Source organism: Acinonyx jubatus, chromosome C2, assembly GCF_027475565.1.
Source record: "Acinonyx jubatus isolate Ajub_Pintada_27869175 chromosome C2, VMU_Ajub_asm_v1.0, whole genome shotgun sequence".
Classification (NCBI taxonomy): domain Eukaryota; kingdom Metazoa; phylum Chordata; class Mammalia; order Carnivora; family Felidae; genus Acinonyx; species Acinonyx jubatus.
The window spans coordinates 97,521,078-97,533,611 of NC_069384.1; the positions used below are offsets into that span (position 1 = coordinate 97,521,078).

A 12,534-nucleotide genomic window follows, 5' to 3' on the forward strand; every position below is an offset into this window, starting at 1 on the left:
TTAACATATTCACATGTTTTGTGAGTTTTATGGCATTATATTTATTCTATTTTATGTTTGAAACTTACAATGCATTCTAATTTTTCTTTTCTAAATTGTATTGGATTAATTGAATTTTCTTTGTTATGTAATATTTAAAGTTAAAACTTATATCTCTGATTTACTGATTTGAATGTTGGAAGAAAATAATAACACAAGTTTTTATATATTTTTTGGAATACAAAATTAATAACTGTTACACTGCAAATATTCAGAGTTCCTAAAATAAATTAATTATAAACTAATTTAAATAAAGCTAAATATTTAAATATTTCAAAAATTAGGAACATAAATACCAAATAAAGAATAATCTAAATATAAATGTTGAACACATGCAGTTATTCTAACATACTTCTTAGCAGATGAAATCCATCCAAAATTATAGAAAAAAATACAAAATGAAAAAATAAAAAGTTTATAGAAAAATTAAAATGATATGATAGTATTACTTAGAAGGCAAGACTGCCAAACAATATTAAGAAAAGTTAGATACAAGTCCAGATCTATGTATTGTTTGATTCCAATTACACTGATAAATGCTGTCTCACACACACAGACTGGAAAGAACCACACCAAAATAGTAGTAGGGATTATACTGTGCTGTAGAATTATGAGTAATGCCTCTTTTGTCTTTTTTATTTTTTTGCTTCAACATTTTCCATGTATTCTAATTATTTTCAACTAAAGTCTAGAACTGTAGGAAGAGGAAAAGCAATGACAAGACAAATATGGCATGATGCATCCACTAATAATAGAAAGGGACTTCTGAGGACTTTATCCCATGCCCCAATCTGGGCATGGGATAGCACAAAACACTATCTCTGCACACCCTGGAAGAGTTTTGGATGCCAGTGGACTCTCTCCCCAACTAGCCTCACCTCTCAGCTTTCTGAAGGTGACCTGTGGAAAGATACTATTCCATGATCTGTTGGAAGTCTTCCTCAAAAAGCTTCTTAAACAACTTTTGCTAGGTTTGCTGCATTCCGGGACCTTCTTGATATGCTCTGCATCTAGTTCAGCTCTGAAGCTTTAAAGTTCCTTCCTTTTATTTTTCTTATACTTATGTATCGTTGTAATTCACACTGCCCACATAAATCCTCCAGATTCGGCAGGCAGTTCTCTATCTTCTCAAAACTAGCCTCTAAATAAAAGTCTGATTTGCTGTCATGGGTTCTAAGTCTGTTATGAACGCTGGAAGCTGTTGAAGTTACTCCTGTAATTCGATTAGGGCTTATCTTCTTTTTCTCCCAGTGTGTTAAAGCGTAGCCACCTCACTATCCACCAACCCTCCAGCACGTGCACATTGCTTGGCTCTTCTGTGACATGTAGCTCATGTATCTTCATATCTGCTAAGTGGTTCTAGTCTAACAGAGTACTTTGGCAAATATGGAATACTTTGGGGTCAATTTTTCCAGTTGCTGAAAAGCTTTCTGAATTTTATTAGCTAGGGGAATTATATAAAGACTCATAACCTAACTCTAAATATTTTTATCTGATTTCTTTAATCCTTGAATAGTATCTCTTTTCAGTAGTACATTTTAAATTGTTTTTTTAAAGCAATGAGACATTTTAATTCATATGAGTTCTGCCTTTTGAGAAAATGAAACATTCCCAGTTCTTTGTCCTCTTTAGTTTCACCATGCTTACACTTCAGTGCAGTATTGCCTATATCACTTAGAACATTCTTATTTTCATACCCTTCCTATTCAAATACCTTTGAATGAGTGAAAGTTATTCTAGCAATAAAGCTTTGCTTTGTAAATTATAATTGTCTTCCTTCTCTGGAGGAGTTTGTGATTTAGAATTCTTTCTAAACTATGGTATCTTTGTTCCATTCAAAATATTAATGTAGAATTTCAAAGTACGTCAAGGATAATGAGAACTTTTAAATTTTGAATTTCTGCACGTCCTTCAAGGGAAAAAATTACAGATCAGTAAAGTTAGATAATAAAATCATCCATAGTTAATACCAACAGCATAACTAGGACAAAAATAATGCCATACATTTTAATTTACCTAATGGTAAATAACTACCTAAGACCACAGATTGTGTTTAATGCCTGTACTTAAATGGAGTCAGTACCTGAATGGAGAGTCACTGGCAGTGACTCATCAGAGTCACTGATGAGTCATCACATCCCTTGTGATGAACATAAGGGACTGCTGTTGGGTCCTATTGGGAATGACTACAGATAACACCTAATAATATTCATTTTCTATAGTAGAAAAGTAGAACCAGGGCAGGGGGCCTGGGTGGCTTAGTTGGTTAAGCGTCCGACTTCATTTCGGGTCATGATCTCATGGTTAGTGGGTTCAAGTCCCCCATCGGGCTCTGTCTGTACTGACAGCACAGAGCCTGGTGTCCACTTGGGATTCTCTGTCTCCCTCTCTCTCTGCGCCTCCGCTGATAATGCCCTGTCTCTCTCTCTCAAAAATAAATTAACATTAAATAAAAAAAAAAAAAGAATGAAAGAAAAAGTAGAACCAGGTAAGAAAGCACAGAAAACATTAACAGAGAACATTAATTGCACTTCAAAATGTGTGCTACCGAAGATGGTGGTGTCATGCAGGCATCAAGTCTGCGGACAATGGAAAATCTTTATAAAGGGACTCCTTGGAGGCCTGATGGTGAAGAGATATAAAGAAGTGCCTGAAAATTAAAACCTTGTTGGAATTAGAAAATAGCAAAAAATATAAAATGTTGGACCAGAAGAGATTCCGTTAATTTCCATTTGTTAGAGACATCACTGTAGCAACGGGATAGCTTGGTATTGAGCTAAGAAGTGAAGGAAGTCACCAAACCTCACCTTTATAGACGCTTTGTGCTGTTAGTCCCAGAAAATTCAACACACTAATCAAAACAGCAAAATGTGAACCCTGAACCCATTAAAGTTACCGTAAGAATAAAAGAAAACATGAGCATTCTATTTCTTAACCAAAAAGTTCTCTAAATTAAAAAACAAAAACTGTAACACCATTCTGATATGAATTAAATGTAATTCAACAAGCATTTTCGGAATCAAAATAGCACTAAAACTCAGAAATACAAAGAGTCTGGCTACAAATGGACACGTGAAAGCATATAAAATAAGAGCTGACTGAAGAAATTATATAAAAGACAATAGTCTCTGAGATGAAGACTAAATTGCAAGGTCTCCAACAAAGAATAGATACAGTCAAAAGCATAAAGGGGATTTAGACAATAAAAGTGAAAAAAAAGGAAAGAACAATATTTAAAAAGGCAAAAGTGAAAAGAAATGTGTATGTGTGTATGTATAAAGATCTAAGGTATATAGCAAATTAGATGAAGTTTTATAGAAATGTTCTAGTTAATAAATGAAAAAAGTGATGGGGTACAGATCTACTTAGGTATATAGTATATACTCTCTATAGATCATATGCTACAGATATAGATATATATCTGTATATCTACATATATAAAAGCTTCAGAGTTTACTTTTCTAGTGACCTACAATACAGTGGTGAAGAAAACAATGGCTCTACTCTCACTGTGGTGGAACAGGGCAAATGAAATTTTGGGTTTTATAATCCAGTGAAAGTTCCAGTGCATGTTAGGTGTGAACTAAGATGAGACTCCTATCTTTCTGATCTTCAGCAATACCACATGAAGAGGAGGAACTCCTATTTGATGTAACAGAATTGTCTTGTTGATAAAATAATGATATTTGATAAAGGCCATTTTCACAACAAAAAGCAAGATTTCCGCTTGAACAAGTTATTTGAGTTTTCCAATAGTTTACCAAAGTTAAATCCCAGTAAAAAGAAATCCATACAAAAATCTGTATATAACTTTAATGAAATTCAAGAAGAGTTCACCTCAAATGCAAGCAGCAATAAACATTATAGTTTGTATATTCTATACATATGTGCAAATGCATATGCACACATATACTTACATGTTTTGTTTATAATACCCTTAGTATTAAAATTAATTACAATATTTGTTATTAATGCAGGCAGTATACTTTATAAATATACATTAAAATGTTTTTCCCCTAAAATGTAATCACCATTATGCTATAATTTATACTTTGTATGATGATTCAGAAAGGATTATGAAGTGGGGTGTATACATCGTATTTTTTTTCAAAACTGAAGTTATTATATTGATGATAAAGCACACTGTTAGCAAGGGTAAAGAGACACCTTAAAAACTGCAGTTGGGTGTGAAAATTAGTTAAAATATCTAGAGGGCAATTATGGCACTCATATTTGGGGAAAAATAGAAATATCAATTTCATTTTTAGGAATAATTACCTTTATGGAAAGGTATTACAAAATTAAGTAAAATGAAAATTAACTTAAAATTCATAAATTCTAATTTTATAACTTAAAATATACTTCTAGAGAGACATAAATGTTGATATTCAACATATAAAATTAATACAAATATTTTAGAAAATATTGAACAATTAGGGAAAAGAAAAAAAAATCACTAAAATTGATTATTTTATCTCGTGTTTTGGGATAATAGCCACATAGTTAGAATACTTTTTAATGTTGTTTTGCTTCATGTTATTTTTCTCAAAAAAAGTGTATTTCTATAAAAATATGGAATATTGCCAAGATCCAAATAAACAACAATTCCAATATTTATAATGCTATATTGTTGATGTTAATGCTACATTTATTACCGTATAAAAATACAAAGCGCATATCAAAAAATACTTATTTTTCCTCACAATTATTGTTGTAGTAAGACATACCTTTGAAGTTTTCATCAATGGTAAGAGTAAATGAATGTATGTTTTAATAATTCAAAAGATCTTATTACCTTCTGCTGCAAGCTAGAACCATCATTGCAAGAATGACTAGGGATAGGGGTGCCCAGGTGGCTCAGTCAGTTAAGCATCTGACCTCAGATCATAATCTCACAGTTCATGAGTTCAAGTTCAGTTGGGCTCTGTGCTGACAGCTCAGAGCTTGGAGCTGGAGCCTGCTTTGGCTTCTGTGTCTTCCTCTCTCTCTGCTCCTTCCCCGCTTGTGCTCTTTCTCTCTCAAAAATAAATAAATAAACATTAAAAAAAAAAAGAATGACTAGGGAGAGATAAGCCTTAAGATCAGTTGAATATTTCTTTATAGTTGCCTAACTTATTAATATCTTTAAGAAAAATTAACTCATTTCACTTAGCATAATACCCTCCAGTTCCTTCCACATTGTTGCAAATGGCAATATTTCATTCCTTTTGATGGCTGAGTAATATTCCAGTGTATAAGAGACAAATCGAGAAACTCTTAACCACAGAGAGCACACTAATGGTTACCACAGGGAGGTGGGTGGTATGGGTGAAACAGGTGATGGGATTAGGGAACGCACCTGTCGCGATGAGCACTGGGTGTTGTATGGAAGTGTCGAATCACTATATTATACACCTGAAACTAATATTACATTGTATACTAACTAACTGGAATTTAAATAACAAACTTTTTAAACAAAAAAGGAAAGAAAGAAAAATTAACTCTCCTTGTCCTAAAATACATAGGAAATTTATGTTATAGAATCTGGAAAAGCAGATTCCTCACAGTTATTAAATGATTTATATCTAGTGACTTGTTTATCAAATGGTAAAGTAGAATATCAAAAGCAGCAAATGTTCATTACACAATTAAGGCACTCAGGAAGCACATTATGATCCATTACAAATTATTTGTCAATTTTAACATTTTGTCAAGAAATCCTTACATTTTACTACAGTGGACATGGGAAACAAATTAACAACGAAAAAGGGATGATGATACATGTTATTTAACATATGTGTTTACTCCACATTGTGCCTGTCTGAAAAAATGTTTAAACAGTCAAGTGATTTCATCTGTTTAGTCAAGCAAGAATACAATAGGCATTTTTTTCCCACAATACCATAATAACTGTATTACAGAGCTTCTATAAATTATAATCTATAAAATAATTATAAAAAGCATGAGCCCTAGAGGTGAAAATTTCTCGATTCAAATTCTGGTTCCACTAGTAATCAGAAATGTGATTTGGAGAAAGTCGTATTCATTAGTTTCTTCATCTTTAAAATAAGGTTATTATGAAAATAAAAATGATTAGTATCAGACACGAAAAAGCACTATATAAAATTTAGTCATGACTATTATTATAATTGTTATCATCTTTGCTGACAATACTATACTACCAACTACTGCTAGTGTTAGTAATACTGAAGGTAGTTATCATTTGAATTTTATCTGCCATAAAAACGCAATAACCTCTTCTGGTAGCCTTTGGTAGAATATAAATTTCAACTTCCTGATAATGAAGCCATTCTTAATGTACAACTGAAATCTTAGTGTGTTTTGGAAGACAAACAACACAGTAGCGGGAGAAGCATTCATTATCTGCAGATTATGATGTGCAAACTTTTAAGCATGTGATTGAATTTTTACAACAATCTTGAAGTAATTACTTGTAGTCACATTTTGCAGATGCTGAAACTAAGTTCTAGTCTATAAATATGTGGCAGAGCCAACACTGCTTTCTATGGACAAAGGAATAAGTCAGTCTTTGACCCACAGTATTACAATTAAGCCATTCTTTAGGTTCAACACAAAGTAGCCCCATGTGTTTATTTTTCTGATGTTGGAGTGATACTATTATCAGATTATCTATCTAGAGAAGATGTAGGACTATAGATAGAATGTTGCTCCAGAGATTGAGAGACTTAATGTTGCCTAAATCACAGGGTTCTTGAGAGGGTGCAAGGAAATGTTTACAGAAATAAATTTGTGAACTGTGAGAATATATGTCACTGGAATACTACATAGCTTTGAGAGTGTTGTGATGGTTTTTTGACAAAAATGGAGTATTCTGTAAAGTTTTTTTAATGTTTATTTTTGAGGGGGGGGAGAGAGCAAGCGGGCGAGGGGGAGGAGCAGAGAGAGAGAGAGAAGATCTGAAGCGGGCTTGCACTGACAGCCAAGAGCCCAATGGGGGGCTGTAACTCATGAACTTGTGAGATCATGACCTGAGCTGAAGTTGGACACTCAACTGACTGAGCCACCCAGGTGCCCCTGGTTTGTATAATTTTTAATAACTCAGGAGTCTCACATATCCGAGCAGAAATGCAGTTAACTTTTTTCATTTTGCTTTTTTATAATATCATAATCCACACATGATTTCTCTTTTTTTGGAATACTGTTTGCTAAATGTTGTTTTACTTCTATTCCTTTCTTTTTTAAAATATATTATAAACATTCAGTAACGGTCCTTGAGGGGCGCCTGGGTGACTCTCTCAGTTAAGCGTCCGACTTCAGCTCAAGTCAGGATCTCCTGGCTGGTGGGTCCGAGCCCCACATTGGGCTCTGTGCTGACAGCTTAGGGCCTGCATCCTGCTTTGGATTCTGTCTCCCTGTCTCTCTCTGCCCCTCCCCCACTCATGCTGGCTCTGTCTCTCTCAAAAATAAATCTAGAAAATTAAAAAAAAAAAAATAATGGTCCTTGAGAATTTACTTGCCTCTTGGAATTTGTGGGTACAGATAATCCCAAAATTTTAATTTGGGAATTATGGAACCTGTTACTAACTTCTTCAAGAATAATTATTTAAAAAAGAAATATACACTGGGGCACCTGGGTGGCTCAGTCAGTTAAGCGGCCGACTTCGGCTCAGGTCATCATCTCACGGTTCACGAGTTCCAGCCCATCGTTGGGCTCTGTGCTGACAGCTCCGGGGGCCTGGAGCCTGTTAGGATTGTGTCTCCTCTCTCTCTCTGTGTCCATCCCTCCCTCAAGCTCTGTCTCTCTCTGTCTCAAAAGTAAATAAACATTAAAAAATTTTTAAAAAGGGGCGCCTGGGTGGCTTGGTCGGTTAAGCGTCCGACTTCGGCTCAGGTCATGATCTCACAGTCCGTGGGTTCGAGCCCTGCGTAGGACTCTGTGCTGACCGCTCAGAGCCTGGAGCCTGTTTCGGATTCTGTGTCTCCCTCTCTCTCTGCCCCTCCCGTGTTCATGCTCTGTCTCTGTCTCAAAGATAAATAAACGTTAAAAAAAATTTTTTTAAAAAGAAATATATGCTAATTTTGATTGAACGCAATTTTAGATGGTACTTCCTTTTGCTATCCTATATTATAAATAATGTTTGCAATGAAAGTAGAAAATTTCAAAGTAATGATATCTTCATAGAATTGGTAATCACAATAGCTAATAATTCTGAGTACCTGTAGTATATCTGTCTCTTTTATGCCATTTCATCTTGATAACACTCCTAAGAGTTTTGTTATTGTCTATGTTTAAAGATAATCAAATTGAGGTCTCAAAAGGTTAGTTAATTTTCCCAAGATAAGGAAGTAAGAAATAAAAACTTAAGTTCTGAAGTATGATCCAGGATTCAAATGAAAGTGTCTGACTTCAAGAAAAATGTACTACTATGAGACGTAGGGTCTTGATGAATCATGATTGCTATGTGAAATATGTAATTAGAACTATTAGTATTCTCCTTATTCATGTATCTTCAGTTTACACCTACATTTTACCTATTGAAATTGTGAATTCTTAACCATTGTATCCTAGTTTCTTTCTATTCCCCCTCCTCCCCTTCCTCATTAAACATTTAAATAATGCTTACTATATCTAGGCACTGTTGCAAGTGCATCGGATAACTTCCATATCCTCAAAATTCCATTCATTTTTATTTTGTGATTAAACTGCACTCTATTTGATCCAGTTTTGTTGAATTCAATTTTTAGGTCTAAAAATGCACCATATCAAGACATAGGTAGTTGCTTTGATCTGATTTGGATTTCTTTAAAAGTTACATTAAAATTGTAAATTAGGTGGCTGCATATTTTACATGTGAACTGAAACAATTTTGAGAATGAAATGGACGGTGAAAATAAATGTGTCAGAACAAGAGGAAAAATGTGGGACTCTCCTAGCATACCAGTCAACCCACTCATAATGAATAAATTAGAGTTCTCAATAGTAGGAAACAATTAGGCTAAGTGAACAACTTTTTAAATTTTTTGTAGGATGATCTTTTGAAAATATATGTGCTAATGGTCAGCACTTCAAATGTTGAATTGTTAATTCACACCTACTGTTACTACATTTGGTCATATCCTTAAAGTCCCAAAGTTTGCACTTTCAGTTGTAGAATTACACGTAAAAGAATCACTAAAGCATTAAATTTCAGCCTGTATAGACCCAAGAAACAGGTTATTCAGTGAGTTTGTTTACAGATGATATCTCAATATAATATTGCTTAAGGCAGATCCTGGACCTCCTCAGTACATCTCATTGCCTTCTAGGGATTTAGAGTGTGGATATGGGGGGATTCTGTCACAAGAAAGCAACTAAAATTGGCTCTGCTTCCATTTTGATTTAGCCTGCAAGTCACTAAAGGAAGCTTAAGTTGATTTGTAGACTTTATAAATTAAATTTCAGAAATACCATGGGTTTCATTAACAGAATTTCAGCATTGCAATTTTGAGCTTTTATCTCTCTCCAAGTTACTTACTGAAATAAATGATTGTGAGATCTTCAGCACTATCAGTGTCTGGCACATCCTTATGATCGTCATGAAACATTTGGATAATTCTCACTGTATGTTAGGCACAGTTCAAAGAGTGTTAGGTAGAGTATTTCCTCTTACCCATAAGATCAAACTAGTATTGTCGGACTTATTTTGCAGATAACTAAACTAAGGCACAAAGAGACTCAGTTACTTGCTAACGGTACATAGCTGGAAGGTGGCAAAATCAGAGTTGGTTCTTCAGTCTGCACTCTTTAACCATTATACCATGTTGCTCCTAATATATATTCTATTAATGACACATCTGTTATCTCATCTGAATTTTAGCATAAACCAGTGAAGTAGTCAGGATAGCTATTGTATTCTCAAATTATGGATAAAAATAATCAAGCTCAAAATTACAAATAAAAATAATTCAAGCGTCTTGCGCAAGCTTATGCAACAAGAGGTACAAGTGGCATCTGGAAAGGGAAAATCTAAATATAATTCCGGTCCTCTTTCAACTACATCATCCTAAATTAAAAGGCTAGAATACATCTGTAGAAAAGTGGGGTATACTGAAAGAATGATTCTAAACTTAAATTCACTTTTTTTCCTAAGACTAAATATATATCAGAATATGTTTAATGTTAAATCATAACTGGGAGGGCACAAGCAGGAATACAGACACAAGAGCAAGGCAAAGAATGATGTGCAAATGCCTCTAATAAACTGCACAGCATATTTCAAAGACTCAGCAAGCACCTTTATCCATGGTGAACATGATTCATCATCCATGCCCACATCCATATGTAACTCCTTCATAGTCTTCTTTCCTGCATATCTTTTGTGTTTCCTGCTTTAAATGCCCAATTTTTAAAGAATCATTAAGCTAATAGGAATATGTACTGGGAAATTCATGAGAAGCTGAATACTAATCTATCTTTTGCTTACTCTTCTCCTTAAACTTGAATTAATTGGGAGTCTATATTAGTAATGTCTATAGCCTTATTGTTCTTATGTAATCTTCAAACATTGAACTCTAGAATAATAATCTTAATCAACTCCCTGGAGTCTCTGAAACCTTAATTTCTTCACCTAAAACAAAATAAAGCAAAACAAAGTGATATTCTAACTACTTAGTTGTCATTAGGATCAAATGAAATAGTATATAAGGACAGCTATGTAAAATGTCAAAAAAGTATTGAAATATAAAAACAGTAAATCCATGTGAATCATATAATAAATTCTTACCAAATGTTAGGGGCTTTGTATATGGTTATCTTTTCCACTTTTTATGAAACCTATTTTCTGGGACTTGTTTTTAACCTACCTGCTTATTTCCAATTCAGTTCTTGTGTTTATTGTTGTTTTGTCATCCTTCACTACCTCCCTGAGTGGAGACCTGATCCTGAAACCAGATAAACTGACTCCGATTCCATTCAAGCAGTTCCTACTAAATAGAATGAAAAATGTGGTCATTTGATTTGTGTACTTAGTGAAGATAAATACCTAGTGCTGAATAAATATTGGATGTTTATGAACTTAAAATTAAGCTACCAGATAAGTAAAATTTCTGGTCTGTCCTCTGGACCAGTTTCTTACTATGATTTATTTCCCCCTCCCCTCTTTTCTTCTTTGTATCTCAGCATCAAACAGGATTAAGGCAAACTAAATATCTTGGTCACATACTTTTTTTTTTTAATTTTTTTAACGTTTATTTTATTTTTGAGACAGAGAGAGACAGAGCATGAACGGGGGAGGGGCAGAGAGAGAGGGAGACACAGAATCGGAAGCAGGCTCCAGGCTCTGAGCCATCAGCCCAGAGCCCGACACGGGGCTCGAACTCACGGACCGCGAGATTGTGACCTGAGCTGAAGTCGGATGCTTAACCGACTGCACCACCCAGGCGCCCCTTGGTCACATACTTTCTAATTAGCATCCAGCCTACTTTAATCTGGCATCTTTCGCCACTGAAAATTGTCTATTCTAGCGATTTAGTTCAGTCTTTTTCATTTGTTCTTTGAACATTTGAAACTATTCATAACCTTTTTTTTCTTGAAATTTTTTACTATTTTGCTTCTACAAAGCCATTTTGCTCACTTATGAACATTTCTTCTCAATCCATACGTCTGTTTTCTTTCCTTCCCCTGCAATCTGACACTCCTCCCTTGATTGTTTCATCCATTTCCTGATTGGTTAGTCGTACTCAGAAGGCTTCTAATTCTGTATCTCTAGTCCAGGTAACTACCCTGGGTTCCAGAAAAATATATAACTAAATATACATTTTCTCCTAGTGCTCCCATAGGTATGTAAAACAAGCAAGCCAAATGTGAAACATGCTCTTTCTTACTATTTCCTATAGTAACTAACAAGTGGCTAAAGCCAGAATTATGGAAGCAGTTTAGACTACTTAAAACATTTTATCCCTTTTTCAGAGCTGTCATTAGATTCTGTATATTGAACTTAATATGACTGTCTCCACCTCTGCAGTTTTTGGTCTCATAGTATCTTGGATATTGTTATCTAATGTTGTAATGTCTAGCATTATAATATAAAATCACACAGTCTGGAGTGCCCCATCAAATGTCCCTTCGCAACTGCAAACTATATACTTGTACTAAAGTCATAATTGAGTTATTTTCCTGTTTAAAAATATTTAATGACCTCTGTCATGTACAAAATAGATCTCAAACTTCAAAAAAATGGACTGAGAGACTTTTTATGATATACTTCTTATCTTTGCAATCTTTAACCTGTTATTTTCTTTCTCACTTAAACTACTGTTGAGTCTTAACACGTATTTAAACTTTCTGGTTCAATTTATATGTGTTTTTTTTTTTCAAGAAATGTACATACACTACTGTAAATGTAGTTTTTCCTCCTCATGATTTTTTTCTTGTAATTTTCTTAATAACACTTTCTTTTCTCTAGCTTAGTTTATTGTAAGAATACAGCATGTAATACATATAACATACAACATGTGTGTTAATTGACTATTTAAGTTATCAATAAGACTCTGGTG

The 12,534-nt window shown here is 34.1% G+C and overlaps 1 pseudogene; it reads right to left on the reverse strand.

Annotated features, from left to right (window-relative positions):
* Nucleotides 1-225: 225 nt before the first annotated feature.
* The window catches only part of LOC106990063 (dysbindin-like), a 47,984-nt pseudogene continuing 35,675 nt past the window's right edge, over nt 226-12,534 (reverse strand).